General features: G+C 40.3%; 1 protein-coding gene across 2 annotated transcripts in view; it reads right to left on the reverse strand.

Moving 5' to 3' along the window:
- ARHGAP36 (Rho GTPase activating protein 36) overlaps nucleotides 1–23,444 on the reverse strand; it is a 182,707-nt gene that overhangs the window by 77,080 nt on the left and 82,183 nt on the right. Inside the window, exon 3 of one of the 2 annotated variants that reach the window (XM_064482701.1) lies at nucleotides 7,698–7,769. The exons of the other annotated variant lie outside the window; for it this stretch is intronic. The gene's annotated coding sequence lies outside the window, so the exon portion shown is untranslated. The remainder of the gene's footprint in view (nucleotides 1–7,697; nucleotides 7,770–23,444) is intronic. 2 annotated transcript variants of the gene reach the window in all.

Here is a 23,444-nt window from a genome sequence, read left to right on the forward strand (position 1 = left end):
CTAGAAATCAACTACAGAGCAACAAAGGAGAAAAAAAGGAAAGCATGGAGATTAAACAACATGCTATTAAAAAAACAGTGGGCCAACGATGAAATCAAAGTTGAAATTAAAAAACTACCTTGAGACAAGTGAAAATGAAAACACAACCACACAAAGTTTATGGGACACAGCAAAGGCAGTGCTAAGAGGGAAGTTTATAGTGATACAGGCCTTCCTCAAAAAAGAGGAACAATCTCAAATAAACAATCCAACCCACCAGCTAAAATAATTAGAAAAAGAATAGCAAAAACACCTAAAAGGTAGCAGAAGGAGGGAAATAATAAATATCAGTGAGGTAATAAATAAAAGAGAGATTAAAAAAAATAGAAAAATCAATCAAACCAAAAGCTGGTTTTTTTGAAGAGTAAATAAAATCGACAAACTGCTGGCCTAACTCACAAAGAAGAAAAAAGAGAGAGCACAAATAAGCAAAATAAGAAAGGAAAAGGGAGAAATTACAACAAATAACATAGAAATACAGAATATCATATGAGAATATTATGAAAAACTATATAGAACCAAAATGGATAACCTAGAGGAGATGGACAAGTTTCTGGAAACATACAGTCCACCAAGACTGAATCAAGAAGAAACTGACCACTTGAGCAAACCCATCACTAGAAATGAAATTGAAATAGTAATAAAAAACCTCCCTACAAATAAAAGTCTAGGATTGGACGGCTTCACTGGGGAATTCTACCAAACATACAAAGAAGAACTCATACCAGTCCTTCTCAAACTCTTCCAGAAGATTTAAAAGGAGGGAATACTCCCAAATTCATTCTATGAAGCCACCATCACCCTGATACCAAAACCAGGCAAAGACACTACCAAAAAAGAGAATTACAGACCAATATCACTGATGAACATAGATGCAAAAATCCTCACCAAAATATTAGCAAATAGACTCCAACAGTACATAAAAAAGATTATACATCATGACCAAGTGTGGTTCATCCCAGGGACACAATGGTGGTTCAACATATGCAAATCAATCAATGTAATACATCACATCAACAAGAGAAAGGACAAAAACCACATGATCATCGCAATAGATGCAGAAAAAGCATTTGATAAAATTCAACACCCATTTATGATAAAAACTCTCACCAAAGTGGGTATAGCGGGAACATATCTCAACATAATAAAAGCTATATATGACAAACCTACAGCCAGCATAGTACTCAACGGTGAAAAACTCAAAACCTTCCCACTAAAATCTGGGACAAGACAAAGCTGCCCACTATCACCACTCCTATTCAACATAGTCTTGGATGTCCTAGCCACAGCAATCAGGCAAGAGAGAGAAATAAAAGGGATCCAAACTGGAAAAGAAGAGGTAAAAGTGTCACTATATGCCAATGACGTGATACTATATATAGAAAACCCTAAAAGGTCCACACAAAAACTACTAGAGCTGATCGAAGAATTCAGCAAGGTACCAGGTTACAAGATTAACATTCAAAAATCAGTTGCATTTCTTTACACTAACAAGGAATCAACAGAAAAAGAAAGTAAAGAAATAATCTCCTTTAAAATAGCACCCAAAGTACTAAAATACCTAGGAGTAAATCTAACCAAGAAGGTGAAAGACTTATACACAGAAAACTATAAACCATTCATGAAGGAAATTAAAGAAGACTGTAAAAAATGGAAAGATATCCCATGCTCCTGGATTGGAAGAATCAATATTGTTAAAATGGTCACACTGCCCAAGGCAATCTACAGATTCAATGCAATCCCTAACAAATTACCCAGGACATATTTCACAGAACTAGAACAAATCATAATAAAATTTATATGGGACCACAAAAGACCTAGAATTGCCAAAGCATTACTGAAGAAAAAGAAAGAGGCTGGAGGAATAACTCTCCCAGACTTCAGACAATACTACAGAGCTACAGTAATCAAAACAGCATGGTACTGGTAAAAAAAAAACAGACATATGGACCAACAGAAAAGAATAGAGAGCCCAGAAATGAACCCACAAACTTTTGGTCAACTAATCTTCGACAAAGGAGGCAAGAATATACAATGGAATAAAGACAGTCTCTTCAGCAAATGGTGTTGGGAAAACTGGACAGCAGCATGTAAATCAATGAAGCTAGAACACTCCCTTACACCATACACAAAAATAAACTCAAATGGATCAAAGACTTAAACATAAGACAAGATACAATAAACCTCCTAGAAGAAAATATAAGCAAAACATTATCTGACACACATCTCAAAAATGTTCTCCTAGGGAAGTCTACCTAAGCAATAGAAATAAAAGCAAGAACAAACAAATGGGACCAAATTAAACTTATGAGCCATAAATAACGTACCATAAATAAAACAAAAGACAACCTACGGAATGGGAGAAAATTTTTGCACGTGAAACTGACAAAAGCTTGATCTCCAGAATATATAAGCAGCTCATATGACTTAATAAGAAAAAAACAAACAACCCAATCCAAAAATGGGCAGAAGACCTAAACAAGCAATTCTCCAAGGAAGACATACAAATGATCAATAGGCACATGAAAACATGCTCAATATCACTAATTATCAGAGAAATGCAAATCAAAACTACAATGAGGTATCACCTCTCACTAGTCAGAATGGCCATCATTCAAAAGTCTACAAATGACAAATGCTGGATAGGCTGTGGAGAAAAGGGAACCCTCCTACACTGCTGGTGGGAATGCAGTTTGGTGCAACCACTGTGGAAAACAGTATCGAGATTCCTCAAAAGACTAGGAATAGACTTATCATATGACCCAGGAATTCCACTCCTGGGCATATATCTAGAAGGAACCCTACTTCAAATTAACACCTCCACCCCAATGTTCATAGAAGCACTGTTTACAATAGCCAAGGCATGGAAACAGCCTAATTTTCCATCGACAGATGACTGGATAAAGAAGTGGTTTTATATTTATACAATGGAATACTATTCATCCATAAAAACCGACAACATAATGCCATTTGCAGCAGCATGGATGTTCCTGGAGAATGTCATTCTAAGTGAAGTAAGCCAGAAAGAGAAAAAAAATACCACATGAGATCACTCATATGTGGAATCTAAAAAATAAAATCATAAATACAAAACAGAAACAGAGTCATAGACATAGAATACAAACTTGTGGTTGCCAAGTGGGTGGGGGGTATGAAGGGGCAGATTGAGAGTTCAAAATGTAGAACAGATAAACAAGATTATACTGTATAGCATAGGGAAATATATACAAGATCTTATGGTAGCTCACAGCAAACAAAATGTGACAATGAATATATGTATGTTCATGTATAACTGAAAATTGTGCTCTACACTGGAATTTGACACAACATTGTAAAATGGCTATAACTCAATAAAAAATGTTTAAAAAACAAAGGTATAATAATCAAGGCAAGTGAAGTATTTTTGTAAAGACAGGTACATAATAGTTTCAATGGAAGAGAATAGAGTCCATATAGGGTCACTTGATTTTTGACAATGGATAAATCTTTTTCAACAATTGGTGCTGAATCGATGGGATAACTGTGTGTAAGATAACTGAACCTTAGCTTTTATCTCACACTATAGACAAAATTTGACTCAAAATGGATCAAAGACTTAATGAAATTTCTAGCAGAACACATAGTAGAGACTCTAAGTGGCCTTGCCTTTGGCAAAGATTTTCTAAATAGAATACAGTAAGCATGATGAAGAAACTTGGAATACAAATGGGAAGAGAAAAGGAGAAAGAGATGACCTGGGTCTTTTGAAAGGGTTGCTGTGTGGCCTGAGGGCCCAGCTGAGGTTGAAAACTATTATAGGAACCAATGTTTGGAATACTGTTCCTTTCTTCCACAGTGGGCAATATGAGATTAGAGAAATCAGATGTTTGGAGGGATCCAAAGCTGAAGCTACATGGTATTCAGGACGCAAGGGGATGAATATGCAGTCAGTGCTAAATACATGTGCCCCAAGATCCTGGCTAGACAAGAAAGAAAATGAACAGAAAAGGAAGGATTTTAGGCACAGGAGTTCTCGTGAGGCCAAAGAGCAGATGACATGGAACTCAGCCATTGCTACAAGATTTTGGTTACAATGGGATATTGGAGTTGATTTTCCTAGGGAGTGAAGCCATGTCCAATGATGTCAAATAGCTGGTGATGGTTGAGGTAGTAAGAGGTTAAAGGTCAGGGAGGTATGAGGCCAGGTTGTGTGGGATGGGTCTTCCACATAGATATTGTTGAGGTCACGTAGGATGATGGCAAGACCTGGAGTGTCAAGGAAGCCTGACAGCCAGCCCTCAGAAAATGGGAAAGAGTGACCAGAATTCATGAAATGACAATCACAAAGGGAGGTAAATGCTGGTATAGCACAGTGCCCTATGCCCTAAAGAAGCATTGTGCCCTTGTAGCTAGTGAAAAAGTCATACTACTACTGAAAAGATTCATCTTAATTTGATTAAATTGTAGGGGCAAAGTTTTTCAATGCAGCCCAATTTTGTTTTTCTTTTATGCCAGTTTTTGGAAGAGTTGGTTTGAACACTTAGCACATTGCATGTCTGAGAGAAAAAATTAAGATAATGGATTTAAAATGCTCAGCACAGAGCCTGGCACTTAGTAAATGATCAGTAAATGGAGGCTGTGACTATTTGATTTATTTTACCCATTAAATAATGTTTTCCCTTTGAAAAGTTCCTTCTATGGGCTAGTGTTTTCTCTGGAGCTGTAAGGCACAGTTCTCCCTCTGTAAATGACAAGTCCTCAGACATCTAGGAACAGCCAAGACACCTCTCATCTGTAGGCAAAATAACCCCAATTCTTTTGTTTCTCCAAGGACCTCCTTTTTAGAATCCCAATGAAAGAATACATAACAAGCTTAGTCATAGAACCCGATACCTAGTAAATTCTCAGCATATCTTCTTCCCTTCCCTACTGCACTGGCAACAGTTCATAGCCCCAGTCTCTGTAAGGATTGCACACATGTAGCTATATGTTGATTGACTGACTTCAAAATGTCAATGCTAGGTTTAATTTTGAGAATCTAGAAAATTGACTGACAATGAATTCTTTGAGAATTAGCGATCATTTTTTAAAAATCTTTTAAACTCAGTTCTAGGCTTCCAGAGGATACTCAATAATGTTCCTTAAAATGAAATGAATCCTGGCCCCATGTCATACCCTCAGGACAAATATGTCTCTTATTTTATTAGTAAAATCCAATAGGCAAAGAATATGTTTTATGCTTAAAGCTAATTAATGGGCATACCCACTATAATTATGATTCTGGAAAATTCATAGTACATCCTGTGCATTTTGTCATCACTCTCTCATCTCTCCCCAACCAAAATGGAACCCAGGGAACTAGGCAAACCAAATCAGCTTTGACAGTGACTGCATTCTCTGCCTATCAGCTTTCAGATCACATCCTATTGTCACATGCAAGGGAGAACAGTAACACTGCACAATGGAGTGTGTATTTGGGGGTGGATGGCACAGTCTTCCAGGTGATTTCTGTCAGGCTGATTGGCACCTAGGCATAAAAGACTGAAAGCTAAATGTTAGACTCTTGATTCCTATTTAGAAAAGTCTATCTCCACACTCACCCAATCTAACACAATCTCTAAGTCTCTCTGATAAGCAAAACTTCTACTCACTCTTCCCATTCATTCCAATTTTTCTCCATCCTGCTTCTCTTTTGGAATAACTTTCTCCCTGCCCCAAACAGCTTCTTTTTCTCAACTGTGCCTCCTTACTTCGACCTCCACTCCCACTCCCCAAGCCAGATAGTATTATAGAAACTGTGCATCATGTATCTACCTTTTTGGGGACTGGATGCTCTTGAATTTAATTTTGAGATGCTCCTCTTCAGAGATCACTCCCCTGCCTACACACAACCTTCCATTATTGCAGTGTTTTAAAAAAAAAAAATCATGCCCTAAGTTCAGACCTCATTCTTATTCTAAAAATATGGTAAGTCTTGAGTTTAGCATCTAATCACTCATTTCCATAGAAATCATCTTGACTACTTGCATACCATTCATATGATCTTGAGGTAGGCACAGGAGTCTTCTTCATCTGTACAATTAAAATGTCCATATCTTAAAGGCCGAGAAAGTTTTTTCTCTATTTATAGGCACTAGTACTGAAACACAGCAATAGATCCCTTAAATTTATAATTATTTTTCTGATTATTTTGACCTCAAAATTCACAGACTTTAGTCACTCATATTCTTTGGTTAATGACACACAGTCTTCATTACAAGGTCTCTTTTTTTAAATTAATTTTATTTTTTTCATTACAAGGTCTCTCTTTTTAAATTAATTTTATTTTTTTCTCTTTTACCATCTCCAATCCCATTTCCCCTCTGCACCTCAAGACATCCATCCTAATTTACTTAATAAACATCCTTTCAATACATCACCCATATACTAATTTAGATACATGTGTAATCTTGAAATTTTATGGTTTTTTGCATAAATGTATTGCACTATGAAACTCTCTTTATTATTTTTTTACTCAACGTCATTTTTGTTTAAGATCTATTTATATTACTTTAGGTGTATTGTTACAAACTATATGTTTCTGTACCCTCACCCTCATTCATACATTGAAGGCTTAAACTCCAATGTGATGGCAGTTGGAGATCAGGGCCTTTGGGAAGTATTAGAGTTAGATAAGGTCATGAGGGTAGGAACTTTTTAATGGGACTAGTGCTCTTACAAGAAAAGACACTGGAGAGCTTCCTTTCTCCCTCTCTGCCATGTGAGGATGCAGGGAGAAGACACCACCTAGAAGTCAGGCCCTTAGCCCCCAGAAATCGACCATGTTGTCACCCTAATTGGACTTCCAGCCTCCAGAACTGTAAGAAAATAAATGTCTGTTGTTTAAGCCACCCAATCTATAGTATTTTGTTATGGGAGCCTCAGCTGACCAAGACATGTATCAAGACTATTAGTTCTGATTTCACATGATATTCTCATCATGTGCATATGTCACACTTTATTTACCAGTCCACTAGTTATAGATATCTAGGTTGCCTTCAGTTCTGTCACAAAAAAATGATTCCATAAACATACCTGCACATGTCCCTTAATGGATCTGTTCCAGAACTATAAACTCGGTCATAGGGTTTATGTGCATTTAATTTCATTAAGCACTTCCAGATTACTCTCCAGATTACTCTCCAGAGTGTCCATGCCATTTCACATTCCTACCAGCAGTACATGAGAATATATGATCCCCCATAATGTCACCTGCTCATAATATTATCTAACTTTCTAATTTTTCAATTTAAATATGCATTAAATGATATCTTATGGTTTTCCAATTTTACATTTATCTGAGTACTACTGCAATTGGGCATTTTCCCTTAATTTCAGATTTCCTATTCTGTGAAATGCCAATTTACATATTTTGCTCATTTTCTATTAAGCATATTTTTTCTTGTTTGTAGATTTTGAAAGATTTATGTTTTATATGTCATCTACTTCCAAAATGGATTTGAGGCAGATTAACATAAAAATTCAGAGAAATAGGGCAAATAAATAAAGATCAAAAGAGTGACAGAAAAACCATGTAGGAATGTTTACCCCAGTGCTTTGTCTGTTTCCTAAATTGGGTTATTTGGGGGGGGGGGTTGCTATTGAGTTGTAGGAGTTCCTTATATATTTTGGATACTAACCTCTTATCAGGTTTTGCAAGTAGTTTCTCCCATTCCATTAGTTACCTTTCATTCTTTTGATCATTTCGTTTGCTGTGCAGAAAAAAAAACAGCACAATCATTTTAGTTTGATGTAGTCCCCACTTACCTATTTTTGTTTTTGTTGCTTGTGCTTTTGGTGTCATAGCCAAGAAATCATTGTGAAGAACAGTGTCAAGAAGTTTTTCCAGGAGAGGGGGTGGGTATAGCTCAGTGGTAGACTGCATGCTTGGCATGCACGAGGTCCTGGGTTCAATCCCCAGTTCCTCCATTTAAAAAAAGTTTTTCTTTATATTTTCTTCTAGTAATTTCACAGATAGGCACTGAAATATTTATTAAAAGGGTATATCTCATATTAAGTGTTCTTTCCAGAAAATAAAACAAAAACCAAGGGACACAGGAAACTTCTGGATGTGATGGATATGTTTACTACCTTGATTGTGACTTCACAGGTATATTCAGTTGTCCAAACTTATTGAATTATATACATTAAATATATGCTGTTTTTGTATATCAATTATACCTCAATAATGCTGTTTTTTAAAAAATTAGAGAAAGGCAGAAAAAAGGGTGAAATAGTTACCTCTACCTAATGTAACTCTGAGTCCTCTGGCAGCCAAGACAAAAAGAAGAAATAATTCATTTATTCAACAAATGTTTTATGTTGAGGCTTTAAGATTTTAAATTCCCTTGGTCTCTTGGCTGAGTCTGAAGATAGAAAATAAATATGGTTTTGAGACAATAATCTGACTAAATCAAGCCTGAAAAATACAATCGTCAGAACAACGCTAGAGAAAATATTCTTTGGGGCTGAATCATCTCACTAATCATCTTATCTGCAAAAAGCTTTTGAGACATTTGTTTTGGTATGAAAAATATTTTCAAGACATGTTGATTTTTAAGTTTTTCTTAAATTTGTTTTGAACAGTGGGAAGCAGAATGCATAAAAACGTTTTGAAAATGTTTTCTCAAAACACTGTGATGCTAAACAGTGTTTAAAGAATTTTGATTTGCAAATGTTGACTTCAAAGGCCATGAAAATTGCACTCCTCAGTGACAAATGAGTCTTCCATTGCTGGACTAGGGCCAGCTTGCCATGGCTCCTGGCTTAAGGCTGTACGGAGTCAGCCTTTCAAGGGATAGTCCCATTTGGAGATCTGGATCAATAGGGGTTAAGGTTTATGAACAATAAAAAAGCATGCTTGTGGGGGCTCAGAGGCACAGTCCTTAGACCAATGGTCACTGGTAGTACCTTGAGTGTGTACTAGAGAAAGGTAGAGGGTAAAGAAAGAAGTGGCCTCTTGGGCTTCAACAGTCATCTTAGGGGCTCTCTATCTATTCAACTGGAGTAGGTGAGGTTTACCAGCCACTTAATCAGCCCTGGTTGGCTGGTACTTTTTGATCTTTATGAATCCTAGTATTTCAAAGCAGGAAAAAAACTTCAGCAAATATCACTGTTTAAGTGCATACTATGTTCCAGGCCCTGTGACAGGCACTTGATATATGTTGTATTCATTGTTCTCAGCAATCCCATGAAGTAGACAGCAGTATTATTCTCATTCTACAGATGAAGAAACTGAGGCTTAGAGACATATGTGACATCCCCAAGGGCACACAATTCACACAATTGGTAAGTAGGGAAACTGGAGCTGGAACTGAAGCCCCAAAACTCCAAAACCTATGCTTTTAACCATTTCAAAATATTGCCTGCCTCCTCTCCAATCAGCAGTGGGATTAGTAATTGATATTATTATATTCATTATATTAGTAGTATATTTTATTAATATTGTCACTTCCTGCTTACCAAGTACTTTGGATCCTCTTCTCCATAACTAGATTATATGCTCCTTAAGGGTGTGAACTGCCTTTTATACTTCTCTTGTACACCAAGGGTACCTAATACAGCTCTAAGAACTTAGACAGAAAGGAAGGAAGAAAGGAAAGGACTAATATTTATTCAGTACATAGTATGTCCCAGGCAGTATCCTGAGCATTTTATATGTTTTATCTCATTAAATCTTCACAATCCTATGATATAGGTGCTGTTAGTATTCCTGTTATATAGATGAAGAAACCGAGGCTTAAAGAGTTTAAATGACTTAGAAAGAAGCCAGACACAAGAGTACAGTCTGTATAATTCCACTTACATGAAGATTAAAACAGGCAAAACTGCTATGTGGTGATAAATATTATAATAGTAGCTACCTTTCAAGGGGTACTGACTGTGAAGTGGCATGAGAGAGTCTCCTGAGATGCTGGATATACTTTACATTTTGATCTGGGAGATGGATGCATGCATATGTAACAATTTATCAAGTGGTACCCTGAACCTGATGCACATTTTTGTATATAAGTTGTCCTTCAATTAAAAACAAACAATAACTTAAAAATGAATTCCTTAGAGTATCATGATTAGTAAATGGCAGAGCTGAAATTTGAACCCAGGTCCATATGTTTCAACTCTCATGCTTCCAAAATCCCTGCCTCCTCTCACTTATGCCATTTTTATAAGTATCAGCTTGGTCCTCCTCTAGATAGTTTTCACTTCTCCTCACAGCTTCAGTAGCTGAAGATGAGCTGTGAGAACAGGATTCACTCACTATCCCACCCTCTAGCACCCTCCATGCCCCTCACTCAGCACATGAGCTTCCTTTTAATTAAGGAGAACATTTTAATCCTCATGATGTCAATAATTCAAGCAGAGGCATATATCAAATGGACTTTAGTAATTAAAAGCTGGTGATGTTGAAATAATTCTTTGGTTTACCTTCTAATGATTGGAGAACTTTGCAACTATACACTGGAAGTAATTATAAACAGCTTCAATTTAGTTAACCTATTGAGTCTCAGCAGTACTTATTGGTCAAAATATTTGGCACAAGCCATTGCGCTGGATCCAGTGAAGACTAAACAGATGAGGGGAGGTAGATGTGTACATGTAGCTCTCCTCTGCCAGAAGGTAGAATGCGCTTGGTAGCGTGTGTAGCTTGGTAGCTGCAAAGTGCTATGGGAATTGAAGAGACGTTGATTTCAATGGAGGTAAGGTAGTGTGTGTGAGGGAAGGCTTCCAAGAGGAGGTGACTGTGAACTGAGCCATGAAGAATGGGACTTGAACAGGATAAAATCCTCAGACTTATCCCTGATTTTTCTTTCTCTCATTATCTACATCCAAACTATCCACAGGTCTGTTGGCTCTGCATTCAAAACATATCTTGTCCAACCACTCTCTCCTTACTTCCACTACTAACACTCTGAACCAAGCTGTAATCATTTGTCACCTGGCCTATTGCACTAGCTTTCTAACTGGCTTCTCTCTTCCCACTTGTGCCTCTAGGATTTTCTTCACCAGTGTTCACAGAGCTATTAAAAACATCAATCAATTGTTGTCATTTGCCTACTTAGTAATCTTTTGTTCTTATGATTTTATTTAGAAAAATACCTCAGCTCTTTATTATGATCTCCATAGCCCTACATGATTTGGCCCCTTCCTCACTCTCTGACCTTGTCTCTTCCCCATCTCCTGGTTTAGTATGCTTTAGCCACACTGGCCTCTTTATATTTCTGAAACTTGCTAAGCACATTCCTGCATCAAGACTTTGCATGTCTTAGTTCCCTTTGTTTGGGATTCCTCATCCTTCACCTTATTTAGGTCTCTATTCAAATGTCACCTCCTCAGAGAGGTCTTCCCTCAAGTCTCCAGCTAAAATAGGAATCCCCTCCACCATTCTCTACCCCGTTGTCCTGCTTCATTTTTCTTCAAAGCACTTATTGCTACTTGTCATTTGCTTATACAAATATATGTCCATTGATTTATCAACTGTCTTCCCCACTAAAATATAAGCTCCATCAAAGCAAGAAATTTTTGTCTGTTTGGTCACTGCTAAATTTCCAATGTCCAGAACACTGCCTTGCCCATAAGTAGGTGCCCAGTGAATAACTGCTGAATGTACAGTCAGAGATGGAGGGAAATACATTCCGGGTGGAAAATTCATTCACTCTTTCATTAAGTTATTCAAAACAGTGCAAGGTGCTAGGTGCAAGGTATGTCAGAGAAAGTGAACCTGATAACTGTGGTCTCTATCCTCACATTATTTCCAGTGTACTAAACAAGTAATTACAAACTGTGGAATAAACTCTTAGAGAGGGATGAACACTATGGACTGCAGGAGTATGGGAAGACCACACTACAATGACTAGCACAGTGACTGGCCCATGGTATTTATTCATTCATCAATTCATCTATCAAACACTTGTTGAGCACCTCCTCTATGAAAAACATGGTGCCTGTCAAAGGGAATTACATAGCACACAGTCAGTTAGAGGAGACATGTAATCAATGTTGGGATATAGAAAGATTAAGGTAAAGGGTGGTGGATAGAAAGGAGACAAGGAGCTGGAGGAAAAGAGGCCTGGGAAGATGCTGTTGTAATAATCTAGTCACAAAGAAAGAAGTACTGGTTTGGGCCAGAGGGTTGTGAGGGAGGGTGGAGAGGAGGGGATTGACCTTACCCATTACCAGTCAAGTAAGATATGGCCATTTTCCCCAAGGCACCCTTAACATGGACTGAAAAACCCCATATCAGGCTTTTTACTCTGTCTCTCCTCCCACCATCATGCATACTGGTTTCTCAATCAAGAGAATCCCCATTGAGCCTTTCTGACATTTCATGAGGTCATCAACACTGTCGTATTCCATTGCACAGAACTGAAATCTCCCACTGGAAATAAAAATGGTGTGTGGAGGTGTTTTCCTACTGCAAGGCAGGCTATATTAGCCATACTGAGCAGTGAAGTGGAAGTGGAAGGCAGGCGGGAGGCAGACAGGAGCCAAGAGGGGTGTGAGAGGAGGAAGGCCCCTCCCTTGAGCCGGCCAACTGAGACAAGAGAGCCTGACCAAGGGCCAAGCTTCCAGGGGCCCATTCCATTTCAGACAACTTATTTAGGCATTACTTTATTTATACCCCTGCCTCATTCCACACTGCCTTCTGATCTGATCTGTTGATCCCCTCCCCTCCCCTCACCCTTTCAAATTAAAGGTCACCAGGATAGATTTCCTTGGGGGCCCAGGCTACACCTGTTTCTTGCACGTGCTCAAATGGGAAAATGGCCAAGGACTAAATACAACCACTTCGTCATTGGGGAGAAAACTGAGACCCAGAGAAGTTGACAAAACAATTCGAGGTCACACAGCCAATAAATGGCTAAATCCTGATTTTGCCTAAATGTGAGCCTAGGTCTTCTGATATTCGTACTTTAGGGACAACATTTTCTTATGGCTCAAATGACAGGAACTCACTTCCCAGTGGAAAGCTTTCCTAAAGAGAGGAATAATGACATTTAATGGACAAAGGGGATTCACTTTCCAAGTTGAGTTGCATTCAACTTTGCAAGAAACTGGACTTGTAAGTGTGAGAGTGTGGGAAACAGGTATACACATGCCTATGTGGTGACTTCTGTCAATTTCTCCCACACACACACATGCACTTCCCCACTCCTCAGCCAGCCAGAAATGTGGGCCCATCACTTGTATAAAAAGCTCTTTTTAGGATGAAGTAACTTTCTGAAGCCTGAGTCCATGGTGGTCTGTAGGGCCTCAAAGTGAGTGAGAGATAACCTTCTCATATGAGATTCTTCTTCCAACTGCAGGCCCCAGAGTCTCCTTTTCTCCTTTTCACCCCCTCTACTGTCTCATATTTTGTCTGTCATACTCCATTGCTTTGGTCTCTGTCACACTTTGTCCCTGTTTTTGTCCTCTATCTCTTGCTCTCTCCTCTTTCCTCTCTCTCTGTATCATACTCAGTTTGCCATCTCTGTATCTCTCCATGTCTCTCTCTCTCTGATATTTTTTTTGTCTTACTTGTGCACTCTCTCTCTCCTTCCCTTCATCTCTGTCTTACAAAAAAAAAACCCAAAGAATCTCAGGCTTCTAAGCTGACCAGCCAAAACTGCCCTATTCAGCTTTTATCTGGCTATCATCCTTAATCTTTCCATAAAAATAAATCACATTCACAACCTAGATTAAAGGCCTTCTGGGGAAAAAAAAAAAACTGGGTCTTTGCTCCTGGGCATCCCCTCACAGAACTTGGTATAGAGTTGGGAACATACCAGGTGCTCGGAGAATACCCAATCACCTGCCTTGGCCCACCCCATTGACCGTTCAGCAATCACAAAGCTATTCTTAACCCAAATACCTCCTCTTTGGAGCTGAAATAATTCATGGCAGCTGGAAAAGAGAAGAGCCTCCCAGAGTGCAATGGGCACATACGCTTCAAGAAGTCTTCAGCTCTCCCCCAACCCCAGCAGCAGTAAATCATTAGTGGCAGGGCCTGGCCTTCTGAAGCCAGAGTAGCCCAGTCACAAGCGAGGGTATTCTGGTTTGATTCCCACAATATCTATCACCTCAGTCCCGTCAGCATCCTGTCTGCAGCTCTACCCTGCTCAGATTCCAATATTAGTCTTGCTATGTACTAGTTATGTGAGCTCATGGTGAATATCTGTCTCTCCAATTAGACACTGGGCTCCATGAAGGCAAAGTCTGTGTCTGTCTTTTCACCATCGTATACTTAGCACCTAGGACAATGCCTGGCACAGAATGGCCAGGCAGTACACATGTGCTGAATAAATCAGCAAAGAAACAAATTATGCTCTGTGAATCTCCATTTTTTCTCCTGTAGGATGGGTGAAATACCAACCACTACTTCCTAGCACTGTTAGAAATGTGAAAGCCAATAATATATGTAAAGTGAGTGATGTACAACAGGTGCTCAATAAATGTAAGAACCTTGCAGTGTTGTTGTGGGGACAAAATAAGATGACACACAGAGGACTGGCCAACATAGGATCTGGCACAGAGGAGGCCCTCAGTAAGTGTCCAAGTCCTTCCACATCTTGGTCACAGCCTGCGGACAGAGCTGCAGAAGGACCGACTGAGAGGGAGCCTCTTCCAACTCCCTCTGCGAATGGGGGCTTGTACCTTCTCGTAGCCTCTTTCAACAGCCCTAAGTGGGTGGGCACTTGGGGGACTGTAATCCCCAAGGCCCTGTCTTCAGCCCCTGCCCAGACTTTCCTGACTAATTAGATGACTAACGGTGTTTACTGTCTCTGGCTGGCAGCTGACGGATGGTTGAGGCTGCAGATCATTAACCTTTCCCGGGTTCCCACATGTTCTCATTAAGAAGCCCTGTCCTATGTCCTTTTTCCAGCCCCAAGCTGAGGGCTGAGGGGCTGGCTGGCAGGGTGGGACATGACTGAAGTGGTTCTGGAGAGTTCTCTGCTACAGTCTCAGGGATTCTGTCTGCTCATTTTTCCCCTTACTCCTTCCTTCAGAAAGCCTCCTCTCAGAGATACATGCTCTTGGAAAACCCCCTCCAAGAATATATCATCTTTCTTGCCTCCTCTATATCTCACCAGGGTGTGAGGATATATTTGGGACTGAAGGGCTGCTTGAAAGACCCTCGGAACTCCAGGATGTATATAACAGAGCCCAGGACACTTGAGGCTTATCCTCATTCTTCCTCTTATTGGCTCTGTGACTTCAGACAAACTACCTTGCCTCTCTCTGCCCTGTTTCCCTACCTTTGGAATGAGATTCTTTGCTCTTGAATGGCTCTTCTTGCTCTTGGGATTTCCATTTCAGAGGCAGAGGTGGTGGCATATTACTATAAGACAGGACTCGAGAGACGAAACTCGCAAATAGTGATTCCACTCTAGTCCACCACCCTATCCAGTTTTTATCTAAGGGTCTCTCTCTCTATTCCCTTGATGCTCCTCAGAAGGTCTTTATGCAGGGTCCCCTGTGCTCTGAGCGGCATAAGACATGATGAGATCGTAGGGAAATGAGTCCAAAAAGCTGGTGGTCAGGATTACTATGAAAAATGGTGACTAGCTTGGGGAAGCTGAGCGTGTAGCATGACAGGGTTTGGAGGATAGCTATAAACAAACAAACAAATCAATCAACTCTCCAAGCACTCATGGCAGACATATGCTTCCAAGTTCTGCATATGACTAGTTGTATGACTCTGGATTAGTTGCTTAACTTTCTGGGCCTTAGTTTCTTTACCTGTAACATAGCAATAATAACAACCAGAGTGGCTTAGAATAATCAATGAGACAATTGATACAAAACTCCTAGCTCAGAAACTGCATTTTCCCAAAGGGAGTTAGAACTTGTCCCATTTTATCTTAATCAAGCCATCTTTGCCTCACTGAAATTGATGGGGCAAAATTTTAGCACAGTTTCTCTTGACCTTTCACCATTAGTCAGCTACAGAGGCTTCAAATACCCACCAGGAGGGCCATTCTTTGCATGTGTATTTTAGCTGGGTAAAGCTAAATTTTATCAGATAGGAAGATGGAATAGAGTAAGCTAACACACTTTCAGGAAGAAGTTTATCTGATTAGTCTTTTAGTATTCAGAGCACTGTGATGAGATCCAAATCAGAGAAGCGGAAATAACGACAAGAGTCATGGAAAGACTAAAATAAGACATTAAAGGAGGAAATCATCCGTGACTTTTCCCCTTCCTCTCCCCTCACTGTATCCAGTCCATTATGGAATTCTAGCCACCTCTTTGAATAGCTCATTTATCTTAAACTCAGTATGTCCAAAACTGAACTCACAGTCCCACACTCAACCTACTCCTCCTCCTCCAGTGCTCCAATGGCACCACCAACGACTCTAATTCCCATGCAAGACACTTGGCCACATCTTTCACTCATTCCTCTCCCTATAGTTCAGAGTCAATCTCCAAACCTAGTATACTCCACACCCAAGATATGTCTCAGAAATGTCTGCTTCTCTCTGCATTCACTCCCAATGCCCCAGCTGTACTCCAGGACCAACTGAATCAGAATCTTGGGAGGTAAGATTCAGGAATCAGCATTTTTTAAATTTCCCATATGAGTCTAACATGTAGCCAAGGATGAGAACATTATCCAGAGTGATATTTTCAAAACATAAATCATATCCTGTCACTCTTCTGGAGAAAAACCCTTTATTGGATTGCCACTGAGTTTAGAATAAACTTCACACTCTTTCCTGTAGCCTACAAGATGCTTTAAAAGATGGTTGCTGTTGATCTCTCTAACACCATCTATATCTGCTTCTTTTTTTCTTACACTTCAACCATATTGTTTCTTTCTGTACCTCCTGTGTGTCAAATTCATTTCCATCTCAGGGATTGTCACTAACTGTCTCAGTATTCCCAAGCTCAAAGGCCAACTTTGAGGTCCCTGTTCCATTCCAAAGACAGAACTGTCTTATCTGTACAAGGCAGGAAGGTAAAACCAAAAACAGCAAAGAAGCTTGGATTTTCCCTTGAACTTTTCCCTATCCTTCTCCACCCAGTTCTCCACCATATCATTTGAGCTGTTTTTTACGGTGTTTACCATACTATCTGTCACTGGTTTGAGGGCCCTGTGCTGGGCATTCCCATCTCACCTAACAGTTTTACACTATGCAATCTCATTAAAGTGGCCATCCAAAATGCAAATTAAAACCACAATGAGACACCACTACACACACACAAACACACACACACACACCCCAAAATGGCTAAAATTTAAAAAAGAACATCAATACCAATTGTTGGCAAGGAAAAGGAGCAATTTGAACTCTCATACTGTTTTAGTGGGAGTACAAATTCATACAACCACTTTGGAAAATTATTTGGCAGTAGCCATGAAAGTGAAAAAAATGTACCATATGATCTAGCTATTTTATACATAGGCATACAGAGGAATGAATGCATATGTCCATCAAAAACATGTACAAGAACGTTCATAGCAGAAACATTATTCATAATAGTCCCTAACTGTAAATAACTAAGATGTCCATCACCAGTAGAATGAATAAGTAAAATGTTCTATAGTCACACAATGAAATGCTACAAATACAACAAAGACAGAAAAGAAAAAAGAACTACCGGTACACTCAACAACATGGGTGAACTTAACGGACATAAGGATGAGTGAAAGAAGACAGACACAGAAGAGAACATTGAAAAATAAGCAAAACTGACTGATACTGATAGAAGTCAGACTAGTACAGTGGTTCTCAAAGCATTAGCAGCGCCTGAAAACTTGTTATAAATGCAAATTTATTGGCCCCCACCCAGATGTACTGAATCAGAATCTCTGAATGTAGGGTCCAGTCATCTGTGCTATAGCCAGTCATCCAGATGATTCTGGACTAGTGGTTACCTCTTAGGGGAGTGTTAACTGGGAAGGGGCATGAGAGAGTCTTCTGTGGTGCTTGAAATATTCCACAGCATCCAAGACGATAGGTGCTATTATACAAGCAGAGAGGAAAAATTCAAAAAGGAATGGGAGTGGGCTGGGATGTGGAAACAGTACATGGAGCACCTGAGGGAATTAGAAGCAGCAGGGGTGAGGAGTGGAAGACAGTAGCTCCAACTAGTACTATTCGCATTTGCCAGGCTGGCGCTCTCCATCTGAACTCAGCTGCCTCCTTGCTCTCCAACCTCCACCATCAAGCCTGCAGAATACCCCCATTTGTTCTGCTCACAGAGTAGTATTTAGTCATGGGACCTGATTGCTAACCTCTCTGCCTTTGAAAGTTTCTTCCCAATTCATAGAACACTCATCTCCTTAATGGGATGAGCCAGTTCTGTTCCAAGAGCCATTTCATTTGGCTGTGACACTGGGTGGTGGTGGCAGTGGGATTAAGAGATCTCTCTGAGCCTGCCAGAGTCATCATTTTCCTGTCCATTTTATCAGTCCACTTACTTTAAAAGACTGTCAGGAAGATGAAGTACCTAACTGGGGAGCTGTGTCCAAAGATGATTGCTAGGTGCATGTCCCTGTGGACACTGACCTGGGAACTGGTTGAGTAAATTCACAGCACTCAACAGTTAGGAGCTGATCAACGTTGATTACTTGGGGACCTAGAACTGTAAATGATTCGAACTATAAGGACCTCAGAGGGTTTCTGGCCTATCTTCTCATTGGGTTCATGGGAAACTGAGGTTCAGGAACATACAGCAAGTTAGGGGCTCCCAGGAAGGATGCTTAGTGAATGTTCCAGGTACATCATCCATGTTTCTATCAAAAGGAGACCATCTGGAAAAGTGACCGCAGTTTTAGCTCCTATCTCTGAAAAGGTTGTCTTTTTCTTAGCAAAGGATTGTAATATGTTTCCTTATTGAAAATTTGCTTCATTCCTAGAGAAGGCACTTCCCTTTAAAACCCTAAGAGCTGAAGAAGCTTACCTCAGGGACCTGAAGGGGCAGGGCCACATGCTACAAAATGGTCTGACTCTCCCAAGGACCATATTCACACCGTACTGGGCCTTAAAATTTGGATTGGAGCAGACTGGCACTCACCACCTAGTTAGTTTGTGCCTCATACTGAGCAGCACTGTGAACAATGGCTCTCCTTGCCGTGGGAAACACAATTACTGCACCTAAAGACAGAGAGACATGGATTCACAGTCTCAGCTCTATAATTGATTAATCATGAGATACTGGTAAATTATATCATCTCTCTCACCTCTAAGATGAAGATCATATTATCTACTTTCCAGAGTTGCTGAATGGATAAAACAATGTCTATAGAGTACTTTACACAGTGCCAGGCACAAAAGTAAGAACTAACTAAATGAAAGCTGTTATTTTTATTAGCTGGGTAATCTGGAGCAAGTCATTCCACCTCTGAAGCCATCAGGTTCCATATCATATTTCAAATAGAGATAATAGTATCTACCAGATAGGGTTGTTATGACAATTCAATGAGGTCATGTTTCTAAAAATACCTTGCAAGATACCTGGCACACGGCAGGTACTCAAACACCTGTGTGTAGAATTTGAAAAGATACCAGAAAGAACACAGACCTAGGTAGGGGTTGGACAAGGAGGGCCTAAGCCACTGGTTTCCCAAAAGCAAGGGTCTCAACATTCAATTAGGAGAGCTGGTAATTGCAGAGCCATCAGTGCTGGGTCATTTGTCTTGAAGACATGAAGCTGATCAGGGCTTGTTATGAGCAGATTTTATCCAGTAGCACCAGCTTGTTCAACATCAGTTCCTGTCACCTGAATTTTCTACGTGTCTCAAACTCCCCAGGGGACTATGACAGGGTTTGTTTTGGAGAAACAGGAAGATCAGAGTCCAGGACACAGGCTGGCCACAGCCGGATGCCTTGATTCTATTCCTCGGATGATGGCAGCTTAACCTGACTACTGCAGGTGGCTGGGGAACACTCAGGCAAGTGGAATAAACAGATAGCCTTTAGACAGCAAGAGAAGTGTTAGACATGGGGCCTGAATAACTGCTGTGGAAGTATAAGGAAGCACCAAAATCCCTGCTTGAAAGGGACAAGAGGGACTTCCCAAAGGAGGGCCCACTTGAGCCTGGCTTTGAAGGATGAGTAGGAATTCAACAAGTAAGAATAGGGGAAAGAAACAGTGCATGCTGAGGCAGGGAGAAGTGAAATAGCATGGCGTGATTGGCTAAGGGATTCAATGAGGCACGAGTGAAGAATGTGTGAGGAGTAGAGAGAAAGCTAGACAGGAAAAGGATTCTGAATTTCCTTTAGGACAAAATAAGATGTTTGCATTTGATCTTTAAAGAAATAGGGAGTATGAAGTTTTAAGCGGGGGCACAGTGAAATGATCGGATTCATGTTTGGAAATCTTATCTGGCTACTGTGGAGAAGGGGCTGCAGGAAGGAGAGACAGAGGCATGGGAACCAGTTAGGAGACTGCTGCAGTAGTCTAGGTAAGAAACAGCGAAGGTCTGTAATAGGGTAGAGACAACGTTATGCAGCCAGGAGAGAGAAGAGGAAGTAGACCTCGGTAATCGGTTGAATGTGAGGGTTGAAGGAAAGCAGGGGCAAGGATGTCTCTGAAGTTTATAGTTTAAGGAACTGGGTTAACGGTGATGCTATCAATTTAGATGGTAACATATGGTGGGGGAGTAAAGAGTTATGCCGATTTTCAGGTAAACAAAGGATATCATTGTGAAAATGACAAAGCTGCTATTTATTTTCTATTTGTCAAGCATGGTATATTATCTATGGCTTTTTTCTTGAGATACTATTGACACATAATATATGTAAGTTTAAGGTGTATAGCATGATTATTTGATACTCATCTATATTGCTAAATGATTACTGCAATAAGGTTAGTTAACTCCTCCATCCCCTCACATAATTACCATATTTTTGTGGTGATAACATTTAAGATCTACTCTCTTGACAACTTTCAAGTATATAATATAACATTGTTAACTATAGTCACCATGCTGTACATGAGAACCAACACTATGAGGTAGACACTATAGTTACTCCCATTTAATGGATGAAGAAACTAAGGCCCAGAAAGGTTGAGTGACATGCCAAGTCTAGTCTGACTATAGACAACTAGCATTTGTACTTTACCACTCCCCTAAGAGAGAGACAAAGCCTTAAGGACAGGTCCCGGCACACAAACTGTGAGGTACCGATCACTGTTCTGCAAACGGTCACCCAGAATCTAAATTGGTGCTGTGCCAATTTCCAAAGTCACTTCCTATCCCTCCATTTAAAACAGCTTCTAGGGGCTACTCTGGGGAAGGTACATTCTAGCCTGGGAGGCTCTATGCCACTTGACTCTGCACCACAGAAAGGACCCTCCACCTGACCAATATCTAGAGGCTTTCATGGAATGCCACAGCGCCTCCCATCTGCTCTGGACCCAGGCCGAGACCCTTTCCCAGTGGCTGCTGGGGAGACAACGATAGTCACTGAAACACAGGCATGACACCATTTACAAAGAAGCATGCAAGTGTTGGGGAGCTTTTAGTACCTAGGGGAGTAGATCAGGGAAGACTTTTGGAATTGTGATCTTTTACCCATTTGCCACTTTCCCAGCCTTAGACACCTCTCCTTGCGAGAGACATCGCTTCAATGATTGACCCCTGAATGGTCTTTCTTGGCTTTATTCTTTATTTGCCGCCTATCGACCACTTCCATCCTCAAGGGCTTTTCAGAGTCACTCCAAGACCTCTGTGGTTTTAATTAACCAAGTGGTTTGGTGCCATCAGCCTCTTTCCGTCAATTTATTAGTCATTTCCTTCTTGGGCTCATTAATGAACATACTTAACAACACTGTTTCCAGCCCCAAGTCTCTGGAGCCCTCCCCCCTGCACCCCACAATGCCTTTCTCCTTGCCAGGAGCTGCTGGACACTCATACCTTGGCCCCTTCCTTCTGCACCAGTTTGAAGTTCATAAATATGAACTTACTCTCCAGGGTTGGAGAGGAGTCTCTGGGCATGTGTGTGGGTGTGGAGATGCATATGCATGTGCTAGAGAGAGAGGTGGTGGGGGAGTCTGAGGGAAACAGACATAAAGAGAACAACAGGGAAAGATAATGAAAAATTTTCCATAACAGGGTTTTTATCCACAGGCCTTCTGAAAATCAGTCAATTACATATAATGCATATCCTTTATCCCCTCATCCACAACCTGCTCTCAGTACTGTCACTGCACCACCATCCCCCCACAAACAATGAATCATAGCCTCATAAAATGTCATAACTGGAAGAGGTCTTAAAGATCATCTAGCACAAATTCCTAATTGTTTAAATGAGAAAATTGGGACTTATAGGGGGCCAGGCTATTATTCACCTGGGGTCACCATGGAAGCCCCCCAACCACCTTCCCCAAATGAGTATGAGAGGTATTAGACAGGCTGTTGGCCGTTGATAGCAGAACACACACACACACACACACACACACACACACACACACACACACACACACACACACACATCTTCCATCCAAACTCCAAGAGCAAAGCCCTGCCCTGGGGTTAAGAGAACAGATTCAGGAGCCTGTTGTTTGGGTTCAAATCTTAGTTCTGTAAGTCACTGCATTAGTTTCCTGGGGCCGATGTAACAAATTACCACAAGCTGGATGGCTTAAAACAGCAGAAATGTATTCTCTCCGTGATCAGGAGGCAAGAAGTCTGAAATCCTGGTGTTGGCAGGGTTGGTTCCTTTGGGAGGATGTGAGGGAGAAAGTGTCCTATGCCTATCTGTCAGCTCTAGTGGTTGCCTACAATCCTTGGTGCTCCTTGGCTTATGGACACATAACTCTAATATATACCTCCACCTTCACATGGCCTTCATCTCTGTGTTTCTGTGTGTCCTCTCGTTTGCTATAAGGACATCAGTCATTGAATTTAGGACCCATCCTAAATCCAGGATGATTTCATCTTAAGATCTTTAATTACTTCTGCAAATAATGTCACATTCTGAAGTTCCAGGTGGATATGAATTTTGAGGGACATTATTCAATACACTACAATCATGAAACCTCTCTGAGCCTCAGCTTCCTCATCTGTAAAATGGTAATAATGATACCCTTCATATTCCTAATTTGAAGTTTTCAAGATTAAATAAGTTAATAGCTAGTAAAACCCTCAGAACAGTACCTGGCATACAGTAAGCACAATAAAGCACAATACTGGCCTTCTAGCCCCATTGAATCCTGAAGTCCTTAAAGAACTCTTGTTTGATTTTATTCTTTTCTTTCTTTTCCTTTTTTTTTTCTTTATTCTTTCCTTTTTTTTTTTTTTGTAAACTTTCTATCTCCTAGACTGAGAACAGTGTTTGGCACATAATAGGGGCCCATTAAATATTTGTGAAATGAATACAGAGATGTTTTCAAATCACAAGGGAAGCCCATCCCCACAAGCTGATGAAACCCCAGAGGACTTGCCCACACATTCCTCC

Source organism: Camelus dromedarius, chromosome X (genome assembly GCF_036321535.1).
Source record: "Camelus dromedarius isolate mCamDro1 chromosome X, mCamDro1.pat, whole genome shotgun sequence".
Taxonomy (NCBI): Eukaryota; Metazoa; Chordata; class Mammalia; order Artiodactyla; family Camelidae; genus Camelus; species Camelus dromedarius.